The sequence below is a fragment of the Bufo bufo genome, chromosome 3 (genome assembly GCF_905171765.1).
Source record: "Bufo bufo chromosome 3, aBufBuf1.1, whole genome shotgun sequence".
NCBI lineage: Eukaryota > Metazoa > Chordata > Amphibia > Anura > Bufonidae > Bufo > Bufo bufo.
Genome location: NC_053391.1, coordinates 258607585 through 258633217, shown reverse-complemented (window position 1 = coordinate 258633217; position 25633 = coordinate 258607585).

Below are 25633 nucleotides of genomic sequence, written 5' to 3'. Positions count from 1 at the left end.
CCCCATAATCGCATTTTCGGGGTGCCGATGGGAGACAACTCCCTCTGTCAGCACTTTACATGCGGCGGGCGCCATTGCCCGCAGCATGTAAAGTGTTAAACAGCCTGGACCGGCACTCCTGCTGGTCTGAGCTGTTAGAGCAGGGCCACGGCTCTCACAGCGGAGGCCCAGCCTGACCCCTTAGTGACCACTGTAAAAAGGTGTATGGGCGGTCACTAAGGGGTTAAGAAGTGGAGAAGGGAAACCAAGTGATCACAACAGAACAAGACATTGCATTTTAATGGCAATGCTATTCTGACTTTGACCAGCAGGCTGGGCAAGAGAGGTGCAGCCTGTTAGAAATTACTCAGGGCTGGTCTGGGGCCTACATCAGACCCCAGGCAGCCTTCATACACATCGGCACCCCATAATTGCATTTTCAGGGTGCCGATGGGAGACAACTCCCACTGTCAGCACTTTACATGCGGCGGGCGCCATTGCCCGCGGCATGTAAAGAGTTAAACAGCCTGGATCGGCACTCCTGCTGGTCCGAGCTGTTAGAGCAGGGCCACGGCTCTCACAGCGGAGGCCCAGCCTAAGACCCCTTAGTGACCACTGTAAAAAGGTGTATGGGCGGTCACTAAGGGGTTAAGAAGTGGAGAAGGGAAACCAAGTGATCACAACTGAACAAGACATTTTTCTCTGATAAGATATATTACAAAGTTTGTTATAGTCACTCGTGTGAAAAGTTAGTGACCAATTAAATTTGAAATAAGTAGCCAGGTCTTCACCACAGTGATCTGGAGAGAGTAGATAAGCTACTTATTGTGAATCGTGGATCCCGTGTTATCTGTACATATAGAAGATCTCTGTCATTCTGCCATAATGGTATCGCTGCCGAAAAGTTACTATATAGAACAGGAAGTTTTGACATATTATTAGACCTATAGTATAAGAATAAGGCGGCTCTCTATGACCCAAAAAGATGGAATAAGGTGCTCAATCCAGACAAAGCGTACCCAACGCTTGTGGTAGGGATAAAGTGAGAGAAAATAGAGGGATGGCACTCAAAACATTTGTGTTGTATGGATGAATATATTTATTAAAGAGTGGCTAAATACGCCTGATGTAGTAAAAACTTGTATGATAATCAGGAAAATGTATCAAAATGATAAAAAATACATATATGTAATATCAATGTAAAAGAGCAAATTGTAATAGCAGCATATCAATTGCATAAAATCCTGTTGGAAAAATAAGGGGGATAAAAGTCCTAAAAATCTGTAAAATAACCTGTTGAAAAAGGATCTGTTGAAAAAATTCAGTCTCAGGTTGTACTGTCTGGTGAAAAAGGTTGATAACGTATCCTAGTATACAATGTCCTAGTATACCATAGAATTAATGTCAATTATCCTGATATATCATAAAATATCAATTGTGAAGAAATCCTGCTGAAAAAAAGTGAGAGAAGGAAGGAATGTCTTTGTAAACCTGTAGGGAGAAAGTCCAGTCTTTGTAAACCTGTAGGGAGAAAGTCCAGTCCGATTCAATGTCGGCTTGCCACGTGGAGATAAGTGGCGGGAAGAGACGTTGCAGCTTCACAGGAGGGAAAATAAGCTCCGGAGCTTCTCTTTGGTTGTAGGATCCTTTTGTTTGGTGCTAGCTAGTTTCAATAGGCTGACTCAATGCACCATACGCGTTTCGGAGCGTGCTGCTCCTTCATCAGTGGGAATGAGTAGCCCATTTCTTCTTGGAAATTTATATGGATCTAATTGGATCCAATTAGTAGTTGTAGGAGTGGTCAGGAGATTTTTTTCTTTTCTTTAATTCTCTTTTTTTCTTTTTCCTGGTGTTGAATAAATTATGTACTGAACCTTCAGGAACAGGATTGGGATGGATACCATATCTCAATAGATGTATATATATATATATATTGTGTTTCAAGTCTGTCACATTTTAATGATGTGACAACTTAAAACAATAAAAACAATAGAATAGGAATAAAATAAGATAGAAGCATAATACAAATATAATAAAACTGCATATTAATAGTAATAAAAATGCATAAAAATGGTGTGGAATGGGAAATTATGAAATGATATGGATGGATATGTATAGTACATCAATCAATAATAAATAAATAGGGATAGAGTGTGTATATGATAATATTGTGTTCTCCTCTCTATAGTTGTTGATTGTGTGTATGCGAGTGATACATTGCATCCTAGTAATTTCCAGATATGTTGTGAATGGAGATGAATTGGAGTAGTTGATAGGGAACATGGGGAGGGGCCCACCCAGGAAGAGGGGTCGGAGTGCTGATAGACAGCCTGACTACGACCCCAGTTCCTAAGGGGGGGCACCCCGCCAAAATCTACGTGGTGAATGTACTCCAATTCTGACTTTTTATAGGAAGCCAAAGATTTCCATCTCTGCATTGAGACCTCTCGGAATCATTGTGTTAAATTCAAATATTTTCCTGGATTCGGACCTAGACATGGCGGCTATATGGTTGCCGCCTCTCCATTGACGTGGGATTCTCTCTATGGCTGTGTAGGTGAGTGTTGACGGATCGCAGTTGTGGTATTCCTTATAGTGTTTAGAGACTGAGTGTAGTTCATAGCCCTTTTTGATATTTGATATATGTTCGGATATTCTCGTTTTGAGTAATCTTTTTGTGCGCCGTACGTACTGTTTGAGACATGGGCATTGTAGGATGTATATTACATTATTGGAGTGGCAGGAGAGGTGTTCATGGATCTCATGTTTATATGGAATGTTAGTTGAATTGACTGTCGTTGTCTTTTTTGGAAAATTAGTGATTTTGCAATTGTTGCATTTACCACACCTGAAGAAACCCTGTAGTGTTAACCAACTTTGGTTGGGTGTAGTCTTATTAATTTTGATTGTTGGTGCTAGGCGTAAGCCAAGATTGGGGGCTCTGGTGTAGGTGATCTGTGGTTTGTCTGGTAATAGTTGGCCTATGATTTTATCACTTAAAATATGATGCCAGTGTTTGTGAATACTTGTCTCTAGTTTTTTGTAGTGTGCATTGTATGGTAAAATGATTCGGGGAGTTTCTTCCTTTTTGATCATGGTTGTGATAATTTCGTTGCTATTGTCAAAGAACTTCGTTCTGTCCATTGATCTTACTTTCTCTAGAGATCTATCTATTACTGTCATCTGATAGTCTTTTGCTACAAACTGTTTCTTTAGATTTTCCGCTTCTATTTCGAACTGACTATCAAGTGTACAGTTTCTTTTTAAACACCTGAATTGGCTAGTTGGGATGTTTAATAACCAGCTAGGTAGGTGACAGCTAGAATGTAGGATGAAATTGTTTTTCATCACTGGCTTTTGGTATGTCCTACATTGTGATTTATTTTCTGTTGTCTCGATTAATAAATCTAAGAATTCTACTTTTGTTTGACTGATGTTGGCTGTCAATGTTATGTTTCTATCGTTTGTATTAATGTTCTCCAAAAAAATGTCCAGTTTCTCCCTCGTATCGCTCCAAATAAAGATGATATCATCAATGTATCGCCGCCATAGTACAAGGCTTGTCCCCAGTAGTGGTGTGATGAAATCGTGTTCCCACTGGGTCATAAAGATGTTGGCATAACTGGGGGCGAACCTGGTACCCATGGCGGTCCCGCGCTGTTGTAGATAAAATGTTGAGTCGAACATAAAATAATTGTGGGTAAGAATAAAAATAACTCCATCTATTAAAAAATCTATTTGGTCAATGTGTAGAGTCTGGTAGTGGTTTAGTCGTTCTCTCAAGGCAGTAGTGCCATGGTTGTGGTTGATAATGGTATACAGTGAGTTGACGTCCATCGTACATAGTAGCCAGTGGTTTTCGTATTGTATCTGTTCGATTGTCTTTACAATATCTGTGGTGTCTTTTATGCATGATGGTATTAGTTTGACTGTGGGCTGTAATAATCTGTCTATGTACTGGGAGAGGTTGGAGGTGAGGCATCCGATTCCTGAAATAATTGGTCTGCCTGGTGGGTGGGTTGGATTTTTGTGAATCTTTGGTAGATAGTAAAATACAGGGATTCTATTTTGTGGACTTGTGATGAATGTGAATTCTTGTTCATTCAAAATGCCTTTTTCTCTACCAATTTGTGTCAGTGTCACTAATTCTCTATAGAAGTCTTCGGTGGGATCTTTTTTAAGAGTCGTGTATGTTTGTGGGTCTGATAGTTGTCTTCTACATTCTGACATGTAGTCCTCTGTGTTTTGCAAGACAATCGCTCCACTTTTATCCGCAGGTCTTATGGTTAAATTTAAGGTCGATTGTATCTGTTTAATTGCATGTATCTCCCTTTTGGTAATGTTATATTGTGTTTTATTTAAATTCATTCTCCTAATGTCGGACTCTATACATTTGCAGAATGTGGCTATATTGTCTCCCATTTTTTGTTTTGGATATTTCGTCGATTTTGTTTTCAGATCTGTGTGGATGTAGATTGAAGGTCGGGGATTATCTCTGGATATTGGATTCTTAATAAAATATTTTTTCAGGCAGAGTTTCCTCACAAATTTCTCTATTCCTATATAGGCATTAAACTTATCCATTTTAACTGTAGGTGAAAATTTCAGGCCCTTACTAAGTAGTTTCTTTTGTGTCTCATTTATGCTCGTGTTGCTCAGGTTAACAATAATATTCATTGAGTTGTCTAGGTCTTGTGATATCTGTTCTGTCTTCTTCTTGTGTCTACTCCTTCTTGTCCTCTGTAATCCCGTGTGTTGGGTGGGTTTTCTCTTTGTGGATCTATCGTTGTCTGATAGTTCGTGTGGTGGTGTTGGTGGTGGGGGGTATTCATTGGTGTCACTTCTCGGTGTTCCCTGAAGTATTGGGGAGTGTTCCTCGGTGTCCTTTCTCGATGTCGTCTGGGTGGGTTGTCTTTGTGTGTTTCGTTCCTGTGTCTTAAGTTGTATTTGTGTGTCGCGGTCTGTGCTCTCTTGTGTCTCTGTGGAGAACGGGGGTGGTGTCGTGTCTTTGTTCTGTGATGGGGCGGGGTTTGGTCTAAAAAATGAGGTGAGGTAAGTGATTCAAAATAATTATTGGTTGGGATATTATAACGGTCTTGGATGTTTTTCCTAATTTGTTTATCTCCCTGTCTCTCGACAGGGTCTTCTATTACGTTGGTAGGGATATATGGGATGTTTTCTCTATAATTGGTCTGATTGTTTGGTCTATTGTAGACATGATTTCGCTGTGTGTCATATTTTATTTTTTTATTTTTTCTAGTCATAATTGTTCTTTCTAGGTTATCTAGGCTAGTACAGATTCTTTCTTGCCATATGTTGAAAGAATCGTCTTTCGGCATTTTATCTATTATTCATTTTAATTTTGTAATTTGTCCTATAGTATCCTCTAGGATCTGAGAGCGTCTTTTAATTATCAGTTGTATTAATAGCAGATGACCTATATAGTATAGAATTCAAGCAGGAATGGGATGAGTTCCTACAAACACAATCATGTATATTAATACAACTGATAATTAAAAGACGCTCTCAGATCCTAGAGGATACTATAGGACAAATTACAAAATTAAAAGGAATAATAGATAAAATGCCGAAAGACGATTCTTTCAACATATGGCAAGAAAGAATCTGTACTAGCCTAGATAACCTAGAAAGAACAATTATGACTAGAAAAAATAAAAAAATAAAATATGACACACAGGGAAATCATGTCTACAATAGACCAAACAATCAGACCAATTATAGAGAAAACATCCCATATATCCCTACCAACGTAATAGAAGACCCTGTCGAGAGACAGGGAGATAAACAAATTAGGAAAAACATCCAAGACCGTTATAATATCCCAACCAATAATTATTTTGAATCACTTACCTCACCTCATTTTTTAGACCAAACCCCGCCCCATCACAGAACAAAGACACGACACCACCCCCGTTCTCCACAGAGACACAAGAGAGCACAGACCCCGACACACAAATACAACTTAAGACACAGGAACGAAACACATAAAGACAACCCACCCAGACGACATCGAGAAAGGACACAGAGGAACACTCCCCAATACTTCAGGGAACACCGAGAAGTGACACCAATGAATACCCCCCACCACCAACACCACCACACGAACTATCAGACAACGATAGATCCACAAAGAGAAAACCCACCCAACACACGGGATTACAGAGGACAAGAAGGAGTAGACACAAGAAGAAGACAGAACAGATATCACAAGACCTAGACAACTCAATGAATATTATTGTTAACCTGAGCAACACGAGCCTAAATGAGACACAAAAGAAACTACTTAGTAAGGGCCTGAAATTTTCACCTACAGTTAAAATGGATAAGTTTAATGCCTATATAGGAATAGAGAAATTTGTGAGGAAACTCTGCCTGAAAAAATATTTTATTAAGAATCCAATATCCAGAGATAATCCCCGACCTTCAATCTACATCCACACAGATCTGAAAACAAAATCGACGAAATATCCAAAACAAGAAATGGGAGACAATATAGCCACATTCCGCAAATGTATAGAGTCCGACATTAGGAGAATGAATTTAAATAAAACACAATATAACATTACCAAAAGGGAGATACATGCAATTAAACAGATACAATCAACCTTAAAATTAACCATAAGACCAGCGGATAAAGGTGGAGCGATTGTCTTACAAAACACAGAGGACTACATGTCAGAATGTAGAAGACAACTATCAGACCCACAAACATACACGACTCTTAAAAAAGATCCCACCGAAGACTTCTATAGAGAATTTGTGACACTGACACAAATTGGTAGAGAAAAAGGCATTTTGAATGAACAAGAATTCACATTCATCACAAGTCCACAAAATAGAATCCCTGTATTTTACTATCTACCAAAGATTCACAAAAATCCAACCCACCCACCAGGCAGACCAATTATTTCAGGAATCGGATCCCTCACCTCCAACCTCTCCCAGTACATAGACAGATTATTACAGCCCACAGTCAAACTAATACCATCATACATAAAAGACACCACAGATATTGTAAAGACAATCGAACAGATACAATACGAAAACCACTGGCTACTATGTACGATGGACGTCAACTCACTGTATACCATTATCAACCACAACCATGGCACTACTGCCTTGAGAGAACGACTAAACCACTACCAGACTCTACACATTGACCAAATAGATTTTTTAATAGATGGAGTTATTTTTATTCTTACCCACAATTATTTTATGTTCGACTCAACATTTTATCTACAACAGCGCGGGACCGCCATGGGTACCAGGTTCGCCCCCAGTTATGCCAACATCTTTATGGCCCAGTGGGAACATGATTTCATCACACCACTACTGGGGACGAGCCTGGTACTATGGCGGCGATACATTGATGATATCATCTTTATTTGGAGCGATACGAGGGAGAAACTGGACATTTTTTTGGAGAACATCAATACAAACGATAGAAACATAACATTGACAGCCAACATCAGTCAAACAAAAGTAGAATTCTTAGATTTATTAATCGAGACAACAGAAAATAAATCACAATGTAGGACATACCAAAAGCCAGTGATGAAAAACAATTTCATCCTACATTCTAGCTGTCACCTACCTAGCTGGTTATTAAACATCCCAACTAGCCAATTCAGGCGTTTAAAAAGAAACTGTGCATTTGATAGTCAGTTCGAAATAGAAGCGGAAAATCTAAAGAAAGTTTGTAGCAAAAGACTATCCGATGACAGTAATAGATAGATCTCTAGAGAAAGTAAGATCAATGGACAGAACGAAGTTCTTTGACAATAGCAACAAAATTATCACAACCATGATCAAAAAGGAAGAAACCCCCCGAATCATTTTACCATACAATGCACACTACAAAAAACTAGAGACAAGTATTCACAAACACTGGCATCATATTTTAAGTGATAAAATCATAGGCCAACTATTACCAGACAAACCACAGATCACCTACACCAGAACCCCACAATCTTGGCTTACGCCTAGCACCAACAATCAAAATTAATAAGACTACACCCAACCAAAGTTTGTTAACGCTACAGGGTTTCTTCAGGTGTGGTAAATGCAACAATTGCAAAATCACTAATCTTCCAAAAAAGACAACGACAGTCAATTCAACTAACAGTCCATATAAACATGAGATCCGTGAACACCTCTCCTGCCACTCTAATAATGTAATATACACCCAGACGACATCGAGAAAGGACACAGAGGAACACTCCCCAATACTTCAGGGAACACCGAGAAGTGACACCAATGAATACCCCCCACCACCAACACCACCACACGAACTATCAGACAACGATAGATCCACAAAGAGAAAACCCACCCAACACACGGGATTACAGAGGACAAGAAGGAGTAGACACAAGAAGAAGACAGAACAGATATCACAAGACCTAGACAACTCAATGAATATTATTGTTAACCTGAGCAACACGAGCCTAAATGAGACACAAAAGAAACTACTTAGTAAGGGCCTGAAATTTTCACCTACAGTTAAAATGGATAAGTTTAATGCCTATATAGGAATAGAGAAATTTGTGAGGAAACTCTGCCTGAAAAAATATTTTATTAAGAATCCAATATCCAGAGATAATCCCCGACCTTCAATCTACATCCACACAGATCTGAAAACAAAATCGACGAAATATCCAAAACAAGAAATGGGAGACAATATAGCCACATTCCGCAAATGTATAGAGTCCGACATTAGGAGAATGAATTTAAATAAAACACAATATAACATTACCAAAAGGGAGATACATGCAATTAAACAGATACAATCAACCTTAAAATTAACCATAAGACCAGCGGATAAAGGTGGAGCGATTGTCTTACAAAACACAGAGGACTACATGTCAGAATGTAGAAGACAACTATCAGACCCACAAACATACACGACTCTTAAAAAGATCCCACCGAAGACTTCTATAGAGAATTAGTGACACTGACACAAATTGGTAGAGAAAAAGGCATTTTGAATGAACAAGAATTCACATTCATCACAAGTCCACAAAATAGAATCCCTGTATTTTACTATCTACCAAAGATTCACAAAAATCCAACCCACCCACCAGGCAGACCAATTATTTCAGGAATCGGATCCCTCACCTCCAACCTCTCCCAGTACATAGACAGATTATTACAGCCCACAGTCAAACTAATACCATCATACATAAAAGACACCACAGATATTGTAAAGACAATCGAACAGATACAATACGAAAACCACTGGCTACTATGTACGATGGACGTCAACTCACTGTATACCATTATCAACCACAACCATGGCACTACTGCCTTGAGAGAACGACTAAACCACTACCAGACTCTACACATTGACCAAATAGATTTTTTAATAGATGGAGTTATTTTTATTCTTACCCACAATTATTTTATGTTCGACTCAACATTTTATCTACAACAGCGCGGGACCGCCATGGGTACCAGGTTCGCCCCCAGTTATGCCAACATCTTTATGGCCCAGTGGGAACACGATTTCATCACACCACTACTGGGGACGAGCCTGGTACTATGGCGGCGATACATTGATGATATCATCTTTATTTGGAGCGATACGAGGGAGAAACTGGACATTTTTTGGAGAACATCAATACAAACGATAGAAACATAACATTGACAGCCAACATCAGTCAAACAAAAGTAGAATTCTTAGATTTATTAATCGAGACAACAGAAAATAAATCACAATGTAGGACATACCAAAAGCCAGTGATGAAAAACAATTTCATCCTACATTCTAGCTGTCACCTACCTAGCTGGTTATTAAACATCCCAACTAGCCAATTCAGGCGTTTAAAAAGAAACTGTGCATTTGATAGTCAGTTCGAAATAGAAGCGGAAAATCTAAAGAAAGTTTGTAGCAAAAGACTATCCGATGACAGTAATAGATAGATCTCTAGAGAAAGTAAGATCAATGGACAGAACGAAGTTCTTTGACAATAGCAACAAAATTATCACAACCATGATCAAAAAGGAAGAAACCCCCCGAATCATTTTTGCACACTACAAAAAACTAGAGACAAGTATTCACAAACACTGGCATCATATTTTAAGTGATAAAATCATAGGCCAACTATTACCAGACAAACCACAGATCACCTACACCAGAGCCCCCAATCTTGGCTTACGCCTAGCCCCAACAATCAAAATTAATAAGACTACACCCAACCAAAGTTTGTTAACACTACAGGGTTTCTTCAGGTGTGGTAAATGCAACAATTGCAAAATCACTAATTTTCCAAAAAAGACAACGACAGTCAATTCAACTAACAGTCCATATAAACATGAGATCCGTGAACACCTCTCCTGCCACTCTAATAATGTAATATACATCCTACAATGCCCATGTCTCAAACAGTACGTAGGGCGCACAAAGAGATTACTTAAATCGAGTATATCCGAACATATATAAAATATCAAAAAGGGCTATGAACTACACTCAGTCTCTAAACACTATAAGGAATACCACAACTGTGATTCGTCAACACTCACCTACACAGCCATAGAGAGAATCCCACGCCAATGGAGAGGCGGCAACCATATAGCCGCCATGTCTAGGTCCGAATCCAGGAAAATATTTGAATTTAACACAATGATTCCGAGAGGTCTCAATGCAGAGATGGAAATCTTTGGCTTCCTATAAAAAGTCAGAATTGGAGTACATTCACCACGTAGATTTTGGCGGGGTGCCCCCCCTTAGGAACTGGGGTCGTAGTCAGGCTGTCTATCAGCACTCCAACCCCTCTTCCTGGGTGGGCCCCTCCCCATGTTCCCTATCAACTACTCCAATTCATCTCTATTCACAACATATCTGGAAATTACTAGGATGCAATGTATCACTCGCATACACACAATCAACAACTATAGAGAGGAGAACACAATATTATCATATACACACTCTATCCCTATTTATTTATTATTGATTGATGTACTATACATATCCATCCATATCATTTCATAATTTCCCATTCCACACCATTTTTATGCATTTTTATTGATATTAATATATGCAGTTTTATTATATTTGTATTATGCTTCTATCTTATTTTATTCCTATTCTATTGTTTTTATTGTTTTAAGTTGTCACATCATTAAAATGTGACAGACTTGAAACACAATATATATATATACATTTATTGAGATATGGTATCCATCCCAATCCTGTTCCTGAAGGTTCAGTACATAATTTATTCAGCACCAGGAAAAAGAAAAAAAGAGAATTAAAGAAAAGAAAAAAATCTCCTGACCACTCCTACAACTACTAATTGGATCCAATTAGATCCATATAAATTTCCAAGAAGAAATGGGCTACTCATTCCCACTGATGAAGGAGCAGCACGCTCCGAAACGCGTATGGTGCATTGAGTCAGCCTATTGAAACTAGCTAGCACCAAACAAAAGGATCCTACAACCAAAGAGAAGCTCCAGAGCTTATTTTCCCTCCTGTGAAGCTGCAACGTCTCTTCCCGCCACTTATCTCCACGTGGCAAGCCGACATTGAATCGAGCAGGAGATTTTTCAGACGCATGTGACGTCACCGGAAGTGACGACAACAGCAGCAACCAACGGCCGGATCATACAGCGGGCGCGAGCAGCACACGTGGACGCCGACTTGCAGGCAGGAGCTGCTCCCCGACTCACTGACGGCCACCAGGAGGGTAATGTACCGGCTTTCATAGCAGCAGTCGGTTATTCCACAGCGCATTAATAACTCCATATACTAAATCGGATGCGATTATTTACAGTAGTAAGGAGATACCTATTCTATATATTACTTCTCAAAGGAAGTTTTATTTCAGCTCATATCAGGATATTGTACTGCAATATATTTCCGGATACCATAGTATGAGACTGAACTTTCTCCCTACAGGTTTACAAAGACATTCCTTCCTTCTCTCACTTTTTTTCAGCAGTATTTCTTCACAATTGATATTTTATGATATATCAGGATAATTTACATTAATTCTATGGTATACTAGGACATTGTATACTAGGATACGTTATCAACCTTTTTCACCAGACAGTACAACCTGAGACAGAATTTTTCCAACAGATCCTTTTTCAACAGGTTCTTTTACAGATTTTTAGGACTTTTATCCCCTTTATTTTTCCAACAGGATTTTATGCAATTGATATGCTGCTATTACAATTTGCTCTTTTACATTGATATTACATATATGTATTTTTTATAATTTTGATACATTTTCCTGATTATCATACCAGTTTTTACTACATCAGGCGTATTTAGCCACTCTTTAATAAATATATTCATCCATACAACACAAATGTTTTGAGTGCCATCCCTCTATATTATTAGACCTAGTGGTAAGTTTTAGGAATTTAAATATACAGTTGCAAGAAAAAGTATGCGAACCCTTTGGAATGATATGGATTTCTGCACAAATTGGTCATAAAATGTGATCTGATCTTCATCTAGGTCACAACAATAGACAATCACAGTCTGCTTAAACTAATAATACACAAAGAATAAAATGTTACCATGTTTTTATTGAACACACCATGTAAACATTCACAGTGCAGGTGGAAAAATTATGTGAACCCCTAGACTAATGACATCTCTAAGAGCTAATTGGAGTGAGGTGTCAGCCAACTGGAGTCCAATCATTGAGATGAGATTGGAGGTGTTGGTTACAGCTGCCCTGCCCTATAAAAAACACACACCAGTTCTGGGTTTGCTTTTCACAAGAAGCATTGCCTGATGTGAATGATGCCTCGCACAAAAGAGCTCTCAGAAGACCTACAATTAAGAACTGTTGTTAGCATAAAGCTGGAAAGGATTATAAAAGTATCTCCAAAAGCCTTGCTGTTCATCAGTCCACGGTAAGACAAATTGTCTATAAATGGAGAAAGTTCAGCACTGCTGCTACTCTCCCTAGGAGTGGCCGTCCTGTAAAGATGACTGCAAGAGCACAGCGCAGACTGCTCAATGAGGTGAAGAAGAATCCTAGAGTGTCAGCTAAAGAATTACCGTATTTTTCGCCCTATAATACTCACCGGACCAATGGTGGACTGTGGATGGCACTATTACTGGGGATCTGTGGATGATGGACACTGTTATGGGGGGATCTGTGGATGACGGACACTGTTATGAGGGGATCTGTGGATGACGACACTGTTATGGGGGGATCTGTGGATGACGGGACACTGTAATGGGGGGATCTGTGGATGACGGACACTGTTATGGGGGGGAGCTGTGGATTGACCGGAACACTGTTATGGCGGAAGCTGTGAAATGACAGACACTGTTATGGGGGGAATCTGTGGATGACAGACACTGTTATGGGGGGATCTGTGACGGACACTGTTATGGGGGATCTGTGGCTTGCACTGTTACAGGGGGATCTTGTAGCTGGCACTGTTACAGGGGGGATCTGTGATGGCACGGTTAGAGGGGGGATCTGTGGGTGGCACTGTTATATATGTGCCATAACAGTGGCCTTCCACAGACCCCCCCAGCCCATAACAGTGCCATCCACAGACCCCCCAGCCCATAACTGTAGCCATCCATAGACCCCCCAGCCCATAACTGTGCCATCCACAGATGTCCCCCCCCCCCCGCCGCTCCAGATACAAATATAAGATGTCTTATTCAATTATAGTTATTAAACATGCCCCCTCACTCCCTAATAGGTACCTTACATCCTAACCGCTTCAGTTAGAATGCAGGCAGGCAGGCCGGACGGCCGCGTGTCACTCACTGACGTCACTTGCCTGGCCCGCCTGCTTCATTCATAAAGTAGGCGGCGCAGGGCACGTGACAAGCGGGAGTTACGCTGCCACCCGCCAGAGACTTTTGTACCGTATTTTTTCGCCCCCTAAGACGCACTTTTTCTCCCCCCCAAAATGGGGGGGGGAATGCCCCTGCGTCTTAAGTGGCGAATGCTGGCAGTTTTTACATCGCAAGCCGTGAAGTTACGAGCGGGGGGGGACCTCGGGGAGGGACTGGAGGAGGAGACTGGGGGCCGGCAATAGCGGCGGGGCGGTGCAGTCAGTGTACTATAGCCCCGCCCCGCCGCTATTGCCGGCCCCCAGCTCCTCCTCCCAGTCCCTCCCCGAGTCCCCGCTCGCTCGTACATCGCAGCTTGCGATGTAAAACTGCAAGCATTCGCCCCATAAGACGCAGGGGCATTTTCCCCCCATTTTGGGGGGGAGAAAAAATGCGTCTTATGGGGCAAAAAATTACGGTACAAAAGTCTCTGGCATATGCTAACATCCCTGTTAGCGAATCTACGATACGTAAAAATACTAAACAGAATGGATTTCCATGGGATGATACCACAGAGGAAGCCACTGCTGTCCAAAAAAAACATTGCTGCACGTTTACGAGTTTTGCACAAGAGCATCTGGATGTCCACATCAGTACTGGCAAAGTATTCTGTGGACAGATGAAACCAAAGTTGAGTTTTTTGAAGAAACACACAACACTAGTGTGGAGAAAAAGAGGCACAAGCACACAAACATCAAAACCTCATCCAACTTGTGAAGTATGGTGGGTGGGGGCATCAGGGCCTGGACGGATTTGCTATCATCGAAGGAAAAAAATTAATTCCCAAGGTTATAAAGACATTTTGCAGGAGAATTTAAGGCCAGCTGGTCAACCATCTGAAGCTCAACAGAAGATGGTGTTGCAACAGGACAACGACCCAAAGCATAGACAGAAAAATCAACAGAAGAACGGCTTAAAACAGAAAAAATATGCCTTCTGGAGTGGGCCCAGTCACTCCTTCTGGAGTGGCCAGAGTTCTGACCTCAACCCGATTGATATGCTGTGGCATGCCCTCAGAGAAAGCGATTCACACCAGACAGCCAAGAATATTGCTGAACTGAAACATTCAGTAAAGAGGTGGAATGGTCAAGAAATTACTCCTGACCGTTGTGCACGTCTGATCTCCAACTACAGGAAACGTTGGTTGAAGTTATTGCTGCCAAAGGAGGTTCAACCAGTTATTAAATCCAAGGGTTTCACATACTTTTTCCACCTGTACTGTGAATGTTTACATGGTGTGTTCAATAAAAACATGGTAAACATTTAATTATTTGTGTGTTATTAGTTTAAGCAGACTGTGATTGTCTTTTGTTGTGACTTAGATGAAGATCAGATCACATTTTATGACCAATTTGTGCAGAAATCCATATCATTCCAAAGGGTTCACTTACTTTTTCTTGCAACTGTAGGTAGGGGACATGGATAATTAAAAACATTACCAAAAATAAAAAATAAATAAAAAAAAAGTTTAAACAAAAAATGTGATTTAAACAATGTCATTTTCTGATTACACATTCCATTATAGACTCGCTACATTATTGGTTGGGACTCCTTTTACCAATCTATCTTCATGTCTTGAAGAAATCTAAGAGGTAATGAAAAGATATCAAAAGTTGTTTTGGATTATTGATCTTGAATTGATATTTCAATCATCAGAATGTTTTATTATACTAAATAAAGCATGGAGAAAGAAACTAGAATCAGTAAAACACAGGAAACTAGCTAAATATAAGGCACTAAAGCTGAGCTGCCTGGGGGTGGGGTGGGGGGGCATCCTTACACACTACCCTAATAGCACTTGCACATACAACATATTGCTGAGTTTCCTCAGTCATGATGGCATATCATAGGCAGGATCATATCATTACCATCTATATAGAGCAGTTGTAGTGAGCAGTGATGGCCAGTTCGCAGTGTTCGCCGACGAACACATGCGATCTGCCATCTTTATTCCCAAGCCCGGCGATGCAGAGGTAAGTCCTTACCTGTGCCTGCGCCGCGGGCCGCTCTGAAACACATGCGGTCACCGGGAGCAGGCAGTTCCGAGAACAGCCCGATGAAGATGGCAGATCACATGTGTTAGTCGTCGAACACTGCGAACTGGCCATCACTGGTAGTGAGAAGTCAGGCCCCACCCCCTCACCTTCCTCAAGTGACGTCACCAGTTTTTGCTCACATTCTAAGATAGGCTATTGACAGACATTTTAAATTATTCTAGAAGAACCCTGTTAATTTTGTGATCTAATTAATCTATTTTCATCTTCTGAATGTCTTGTTTCATGGCATATAAATGTGTAATTTATCTCACTGACCTTGATCTGATCAGATCTCCTTGGCTTATCAGCAGAACAAGATTTACTTATAATTTTCCATAGCTAAGTATCATTTTGGCTTTATCTTAATTGATTTCCAAACTGACTTTATCAGTTATGATTAAATTATTTAATATCAGTTGTAAGATACATAAAGCAAGACCTTTTGCCTCTGCAATAAATGTAAATAGAGATAAGGTTTTTGTTCTCTTTGCATAATCATGTTGTGTCTGATGCATAAGCAGATACACTAGTGGTAAGCAATAACAAAATTCTTTAATGAACAGATCAAAAGATAGTACAACTACATGTATACCACCTGTTTGTTAAACAATTATTACATTTCACAAAGACCTGGTGACCCAATAGCCCTTCTCATGCCAAGCATAAACTATAAAAACTCATGACTTTCACATTGCCACTGGTGTGGAGGCAGAGATGGCCAAGGTTATCCTCTTCACTGTGTGGGTGCATATATACAAGGCATTTAAAGAAATTGTTCCTTTCAAAAGAAATTGAAATAGATAATGGTACTATCACACATATGGTGGTATCAGAGGATTGTTTATTGTGTACCGTAGATTTTAGTAAGTTATATTTTATAGTTTAGTAGAAACCGATATTGATATGCAATTGTCTATCATTAATGAAAAAATTATTGTGTATATGCCATAGTTACTCATGAGGCTTATACTTCCTCCATTTTTTTTTTTTTTTTTTTTTTTTTTTTTTTTTTAATACCAGCACAAATCAACTTAAAATTCCTGAATTAAGGCTTGCACATGGATGGTGTTTCAAAATCTCATCCACATGTATTGTACTGGATTTTGCTACAGATTTAGTACTGCAGAATCTGCAGTGCAAATCCACAGGAAATATGCCATGTAAGAACTCACCCTTAATTAAATGTTTTACACAAGATGTAAAATGTTTTACACAAGGAGTATCCTGGTATTCTTCATTTATAAAGTTTGACTTATATAAATGTTTACTGTTAGTAAAGATTTATTTTGCTGCTAGAAAATCCTGAATTACATTCTTTCCTTTGTTATGTAGTATTGGTGTTGGCCCTGGGCGCTCAAATTGGTAAGTACTTAATATCTATTTTGGTTAATATAAAGTGTACCTATCATTATACATTTTATAATATAATCAAAAGTAGATGTGACTATATTTATTAGGGTATGGCATCTGCCTCAACTTCCAGAGACCTGTAGTTTTAAGCATGAGTGGACTATCTCTGAACAAACTTGATTTGTGCTGAAGTGAAAGAGAGACGGAGCCTAGTATACGACTTTGGGTTACTCGGCAATATATATGCTTTGTCTGGAGGGTACTCTTTGTTATTATGGAGAGCACCTGGTATGTGTAGTACATGTGCTAATTTTCATAAAAATATTCCCAGAAACCCAGAGGAACATTGACTGACTTACAAAACTCCTCATGCATACTCAAGTGCTCAGCTGAGTTAAAGGGACTCTGTCACCACTTTCTAACCCCCCCTTTTAAAAGTATTGTTCTCTCCATGGCGCCCTTGTGATTACAAAGGTGTTGTTATAACATAAATTCCGCCGTCCTCGTTTTGATAAAAATACCTTTTATCTAACCTGTCAATCTTGTGGATAAGGTGCCAGGGCGTTTCTGAAGCTCTGAAGCTGCCGCCCGCCGCCGCCGCCGGTTGGTGCTCAGCTCCTCCCCTGATCCTTTCAGCCGCGCCTGAATGTAAAGAAATCCGCCTCCGTCTCCGGCTCTCGCTCAGTGCCCCCTCCTCCTTTTTCAAAGATCCCCGCGCGTGCGCACTAGGCCTGTGCTCGTCTTATGAGGAGGTTGAGCGAAGTGCGCGCATGCGCACTTCGCTCAATGAGCTGATTCTAAATGTCCGCACGGGCGCATCAGGCACAGGCCTGTGCGCACGCGCGGGATCTTTGAAAAGGAGGAGGGGGGCACTGAGCGAGAGCCGGAGCCGGAGGCGGATTTCTTTACATTCAGGCGGCGCTGAAAGGATCAGGGGAGGAGCTGGGCACCAACGGCGGCGGCGGCGGCGGGCGGCAGCTTCAGAGCTTCAGAAACGCCCTGGGCACCTTATCCACAAGATTGACAGGTTAGATAAAAGGTATTTTTATCAAAACGAGACGGCGAATTTATGTTATAACAACACCTTTGTAATCACAAGGGCACCATGGAGAGAACAATACTTTTAAAAGGGGGGGTTAGAAAGTGGTGACAGAGTCCCTTTAAAGGATAATTATCCAGAAAGAGCTGGATCCCCTGGTTAGCAATGTCCTAACATTATTTGGCAGAAAAGCTAATTTAAATATTGTTTCCCAAAAGTTATGTAAATAAGCTATGCTGACTGCTCTGTGCTGATAAAAGTGTTTTTATCCTGAAAGAGCTAGTTGCACATGTGAGGCTAAATTAACTGTTAGTAGTCTAGTTATTCTATATAAGTCCGTTTAAAAGGCAAAGCCTGACTGGAAGACTATGCTATTGTTGAGCTTCCTTTTGGAAAGAAAGCTGAATTGCACATGTTTTCCACATGTGGGTCTCTGTCTGAAAAATTAAGGTGAATTCCATATTTACAGAATTGATTTGCTCATCCCTACTATGCATATTTATACATATCTCCTTGTGCTTCATAGATCAAGGCCCATAGGCTGGCAGAGAATCCGTCGAAATTATGAAGAGGCGCAGGCCTTCCCATAACTTTGGCGCAGCCTCAAACTGTTCTATCAGTGCTTTTTCATGATAAGATTTTTTCAACCCCTTCAAAACCAAGCCAGCTTTCACCATAAGGACCAAGCCACATTTTGCAAATCTGCCGTGTTTCACTTTATGTGGTAATAACTCTGGAACGCTTTAACTTATCCAAGCGATTCTGAGATGTTTCCTCATGACATATTGTACTTTATGTTAGTGGTAAATTTGAGTCAATATGGAAAATTTAGAAAAAAACCCCACTATTTACTAAAATTTGAATTTTAATACTTTTAATACAAATAGTGATAAATTAAAATAGTGTAGAATAAATAGAACAATTTTAATTTAAAATTTAATTAATTAAAAAAAATAAAATAAAAAATATATAAAAATAGAACAAGGGGCCGTCATTGATGGTGAGGTAAGAGCTGTTTTTTTCCTGAAGTGTCATTATTGCTATGCAGTCTGACACTTCAGCTGTTTAGTATGGCTGCAAAAGCCGATCCGGGATGGCTCTTACTGGGAGTAGCCAAAGTGCTGGGTGGGCGGCTACTCCCCACGTTCCAGGTCGGGTCTTGGGAGGCTTATAAAAAGCAGTCAGCTTTATCAGGTGGGGTGGATTATCCTCCATCTGACAGAAAAGCTATGAAGTACTCTGTGCCGAGACTGCAAACAGGCGTGCAGGCCGCCTGGAAGCCTGCCAGTGAACTTGTCTGGGGCTGAGCATATAGCCGGGTGTTAACTGACACCTAGGATTCCAGGTGACCATTGTTATGTTTTGCTGTGTGTGAACAAGTACCAAGACTGTGATGTGCTGAGTGTGAATAAAACACTGAAGTTGATTTACAACCAGGTTCCTTGCCTCTATACTGCGTCCGCTAACCTGTCTACCAGAGCAAATCCCCACAATAGTTATTACCTAACACTCCCCATATGTCTATTTTATGTTGGCATCATTTAGTAAATGTCATTTTATTTTTTTTGTACAATTTTTTAACTTTTAAAGAAACTTTCCAAACCCACTTTTTTAACCACCTCAGCCCCCAGTGCTTAAACACCCTGAAAGACCAGGCCACTTTTTACACTTCTGACCTACACTACTTTCACCGATTATTGCTCGGTCATGCAACTTACCACCCAAATGAATTTTACCTCCTTTTCTTCTCACTAATAGAGCTTTCATTTGGTGGTATTTCATTGCTGCTGACATTTTTACTTTTTTTGTTATTAATCGAAATTTAACAATTTTTTTTGCAAAAAAATGACATTTTTCACTTTCAGTTGTAAAATTTTGAAAAAAAAACGACATCCATATATAAATTTTGCTCTAGATTTATTGTTCTACCATGTCTTTGATAAAAAAAAAATGTTTGGGTAAAAAAAAAAATGGTTTGGGTAAAAGTTATAGCGTTTACAAACTATGGTACAAAATGTGAATTTCCGCTTTTTGAAGCAGCTCTGACTTTCTGAGCACCTGTCATGTTTCCTGAGGTTCTACAATGCCCAGACAGTACAAACACCCCACAAATGACCCCATTTCGGAAAGTACACACCCTAAGGTATTCGCTGATGGGGCATAGTGAGTTCATAGAACTTTTTATTTTTTGTCACAAGTTAGCGGAAAATGATGATTTTTTATTATTTATTTTTTTTCTTACAAAGTCTCATATTCCACTAACTTGTGACAAAAAATAAAAAGTTCTATGAACTCACTATGCCCATCACGAATACCTTGGGGTCTCTTCTTCCAAAATGGGGTCACTTGTGGGGTAGTTATACTGCCCTGGCATTCTAGGGGCCCAAATGTGTGGTAAGGAGTTTGTAATCAAATTCTGTAAAAAATGACCTGTGAAATCCGAAAGGTGCTCTTTGGAATATGGGCCCCTTTGCCCACCAGGCTGCAAAAAAGTGTCACACATCTGGTATCTCCATACTCAGGAGAAGGTGGGGAATGTGTTTTGGGGTGTCCATTTTACATATACCCATGCTGGGTGAGAGAAATACTTGGCAAAAGACAACTTTTCCCCATTTTTTTATACAAAGTGGCATTTGACCAAGATATTTATCTCACCCAGCAATGGGTATATGTAAAAAGACACCCCAAAACACATTCCTCAACTTCTCTGAATACAGAGATACCAGATGTGTGACACTTTTTTGCAGCCTAGGTGGGCAAAGGGGCCCATATTCCAAAGAGCACCTTTCGGATTTCACAGGTCATTTTTTACAGAATTTGATTTCAAACTCCTTACCAAACATTTGGACACCTAGGAATGCTAGGGCAGTATAACTAACCCACAAGTGACCCCATTTTGGAAAGAAGAGACCCCAAGGTATTCGCTGATGGGCATAGTGAGTTCATGAAGTTTTTATTTTTGTCACAAGTTAGTGGAATATGAGACATTGTATGAAAAAAAAAAAAAAAATCATAATTTTCCACTAACTTGTGACAAAAAATAAAAAATTCTAGGAACTCGCCATGCCCCTCACGGAATACCTTGGGGTGTCTTCTTTCCAAAATGGGGTCACTTGTGGGGGTAGTTATACTGCCCTGGCATTCTAGGGGCCCAAATGTGTGGTAAGGAGTTTGAAATCAAATTCTGTAAAAATGACCTGTGAAATCCGAAAGGTGCTCTTTGGAATATGAGCCCCTTTGCCCACCTAGGCTGCAAAAAAGTGTCACACATCTGGTATCTCTGTATTCAGGAGAAGTTGAGGAATGTGTTTTGGGGTGTCTTTTTACATATACCCATGCTGGGTGAGATAAATATCTTGGTCAAATGCCAACTTTGTATAAAAAAATGGGAAAAGTTGTCTTTTGCCAAGATATTTCTCTCACCCAGCATGGGTATATGTAAAATGACACCCCAAAACACATTCCCCACCTTCTCCTGAGTACGGAGATACCAGATGTGTGACACTTTTTTGCAGCCTAGGTGGGCAAAGGGGCCCATATTCCAAGAGCACCTTTAGGATTTCACAGGTCATTTTTTACAGAATTTGATTTCAAACTCCTTACCACACATTTGGGCCCCTAGAATGCCAGGGCAGTATAACTACCCCACAAGTGACCCCATTTTGGAAAGAAGACACCCCAAGGTATTCCGTGAGGGGCATGGCGAGTTTCCTAGAATTTTTTATTTTTTGTCACAAGTTAGTGGAAAATGATGATTTTTTTTTTTTTTTCATACAAAGTCTCATATTCCACTAACTTGTGACAAAAAATAAAAGCTTCCATGAACTCACTATGCCCATCAGCGAATACCTTGGTGTCTCTTCTTTCCAAAATGGGGGTCACTTGTGGGGGTAGTTATACTGCCCTGGCATTCTAGGGGCCCAAATGTGTGGTAAGGAGTTTGAAATCAAATTCAGTAAAAAATGACCTGTGAAATCCGAAAGGTGCTCTTTGGAATGTGGGCCCCTTTGCCCACCTAGGCTGCAAAAAAGTGTCACACATTCTGGTATCTCTGTATTCAGGAGAAGTTGAGGAATGTGTTTTGGGGTGTCTTTTTACATATACCCATGCTGGGTGAGATAAATATCTTGGTCAAATGCCAACTTTGTATAAAAAAATGGGAAAAGTTGTCTTTTGCCAAGATATTTCTCTCACCCAGCATGGTATATGTAAAATGACACCCCAAAACACATTCCCCACCTTCTCCTGAGTACGGAGATACCAGATGTGTGACACTTTTTTGCAGCCTAGGTGGGCAAAGGGGCCCATATTCCAAAGAGCACCTTTCGGATTTCACAGGTCATTTTTTACAGAATTTGATTTCAAACTCCTTACAACACATTTGGGCCCCTAGAATACCAGGGCAGTATAACTACCCCACAAGTGACCCCATTTTTGGAAAGAAGAGACCCCAAGGTATTCGCTGATGGGTATAGTGGAGTTCATGGAAGTTTTTATTTTTTGTCACAAGTTAGTGGAATATGAGACTTTGTATGAAAAAAAAAAAATATAAAATCATCATTTTCCACTAACTTGTGACAAAAAATAAAAAATTCTAGGAACTTGCCATGCCCCTCACGGAATACCTTGGGGTGTCTTCTTTCCAAAATGGGGGTCACTTGTGGGGTAGTTATACTGCCCTGGCATTTTCCAGGGGCCCTAATTTGTGGTAAGTAGGTAAATGACCTGTGAAATCCGAAAGGTGCTCTTTGGAATGTGGGCCCCTTTGCCCACCTAGGCTGCAAAAAAAGTGTCACACATCTGGTATCTCCGTACTCAGGAGAAGGTGGGGAATGTGTTTTGTGGTGTCATTTTACATATACCCATGCATTTTTTTATACAAAGTTGGCATTTGACCAAGATATTTATCTCACCCAGCATGGGTATATGTAAAAAGACACCCCAAAACACATTCCTCAACTTCTCCTAAATACAGAGATACCAGATGTGTGACACTTTTTTGCAGCCTAGGTGGGCAAAGGTGCCCAAATTCCTTTTAGGAGGGCATTTTTAGACATTTGGATACCAGACTTCTTCTCACACTTTGGGGCCCCTAAAATGCCAGGGCAGTATAAATACCCCACATGTGACCCCATTTTGGAAAGAAGACACCCCAAGGTATTCAATGAGGGGCATGGCGAGTTCATAGAAAAAAAAAAATTTTGGCACAAGAAATTGTTTTTTTTATTTTGTTCTCACAAAGTCTCCCTTTCCGCTAACTTGGGACAAAAATTTCAATCTTTAATGGACTCAATATGCCCCTCAGCGAATACCTTGGGGTGTCTTCTTTCCAAAATGGTGTTATTTGTGGGGTGTTTGTACTGCCCTGGCATTTGAGGGTCTCCACAATCATTACATGTATGCCCAGTATTAGGAGTTTCTGCTATTCTCCTTATATTGAGCATACAGGTAATGAGATTTTTTTTTTCCGTTCAGCCTCTGGGCTGAAAGAAAAAAATGAACGGCACAGATTTCTTCATTCGCATCGATCAATGTGGATGAAAAAATCTCTGCCAAAAAAAGAAAAAGGAGGGGAAAGGCGTCTGCCAGGACATAGGAGCTCCGCCCAACATCCATACCCACTTAGCTCGTATGCCCTGGCAAACCCGATTTCTCCATTCACATCAATCGATGTGGATGAATAAATCATTGCCGGGATTTTTTTTTTTATATATATATACAAAGTGTTTGCCAAAGTATATGAACACCGCCACCTCCTCAGCTCATATGCCTCGGCAAACGTATCTTTTACTGAAGAGGAGAAATATCGTCTTGCAGCGCCGCATACACCGACTTGCGTGTAATCTGACAGCAGCGCAATGCTTCTGTCCGAATGCACATCAGTGCTGCAGCTAGTCTATCGGTTGGTCCACCTGAAAGGTAAAAAAAACAAAACAAAAAAGAAAAAACCAGGCCGCAACGCAATAACTTTATTACCTTTAGAACAGAACATATTAACTTTTTTTAAACTTTTGAAACTTTTTTACTTACCGGTAATTTTTTTTTTGTTTAGTTTTTTTTACCTTTATAGAAAAAACCTCTCCTTCCCCATGGGACAATGTGCAAAGCGCAAATCGCCCAAAGATGTGGCGAAGTACGTTATGCACTTTATCCCAGGTGAAAGGAGAGGTTTGCAGCAGCTGTGAGTAAAAGGGCCCTAATAGCCCTGTGTGCCTGTCCTGTGAGATGCAATCCCTATGCTAGGTGTACCTGTGTGTGGTACTTCTGGAAACACTCACCTAAGCATAGGGCAGGGTGGTCAGGGCAGTCAGGACAGAAATAGCGGGTGTCACGCCTTATTCCACTCCTGCTACAGACACGACATTTTTTTCGGGGTGGCGGTTGGGTTGAGGTACCAGCAACGACACTGGGGAAATGTCGCTCGTGTAGACGGCTAACTACACTGGTGGATGGGGCCACGGAACCTCCTGGGTAAAGGAGGTTCGCGATGATCTCTTCCTGGAATTTGAGGAAGGATCCTGTTCTCCCAGCCTTACTGTAGAGAACAAAACTATTATACAGCGCCAATTGAATTAAATATACAGACACCTTCTTATACCAGCGTCTGGTTCTGCGGGAAACTAAATAGGGAGCCAACATCTGGTCATTGAAGTCCACCCCTCCCATGAGCGCATTATAGTCGTGGACTGAGAGGGGCTTTTCAATGACACGGGTTGCCCTTTCAATTTGGATTGTCGTGTCTGCGTGAATGGAGGAGAGCATGTAAACGTCACGCTTGTCTCTCCATTTCACCGCGAGCAGTTCTTCGTTACACAAGGCAGCCCTCTCCCCCCTTGCAAGACGGGTGATTACAAGCCGTTGGGGGAAGCCCACGCGACTAGTTCGCGCGGTGCCACAGGCGCAAATCCGTTCTAGAAACAAATGCCTAAAGAGGGCCACAGTTGTGTAAAAATTGTCCACATAAAGATGGTACCCCTTGCCGAATAAGGGTGACACCAAGTCCCAGACTGTCTTCCCACTGCTCCCCAGGTAGTCAGGGCAACCGACCGGCTCCAGGGTCTGATCTTTTCCCTCATAGATCCGAAATTTGTGGGTATAGCCTGTGGCCCTTTCACAGAGCTTATACAATTTGACCCCATACCGGGCACGCTTGCTTGGGATGTATTGTTTGAAGCCAAGGCGCCCGGTAAAATGTATTAGGGACTCGTCTACGCAGATGTTTTGCTCAGGGGTATACAAATCTGCAAATTTCTGGTTGAAATGGTCTATGAGGGGCCGAATTTTGTGGAGCCGGTCAAAAGCTGGGTGGCCTCTGGGACGGGAGGTGGTGTTGTCGCTAAAATGCAGAAAACGCAGGATGGTCTCAAATCGTGTACTGGACATAGCAGCAGAGAA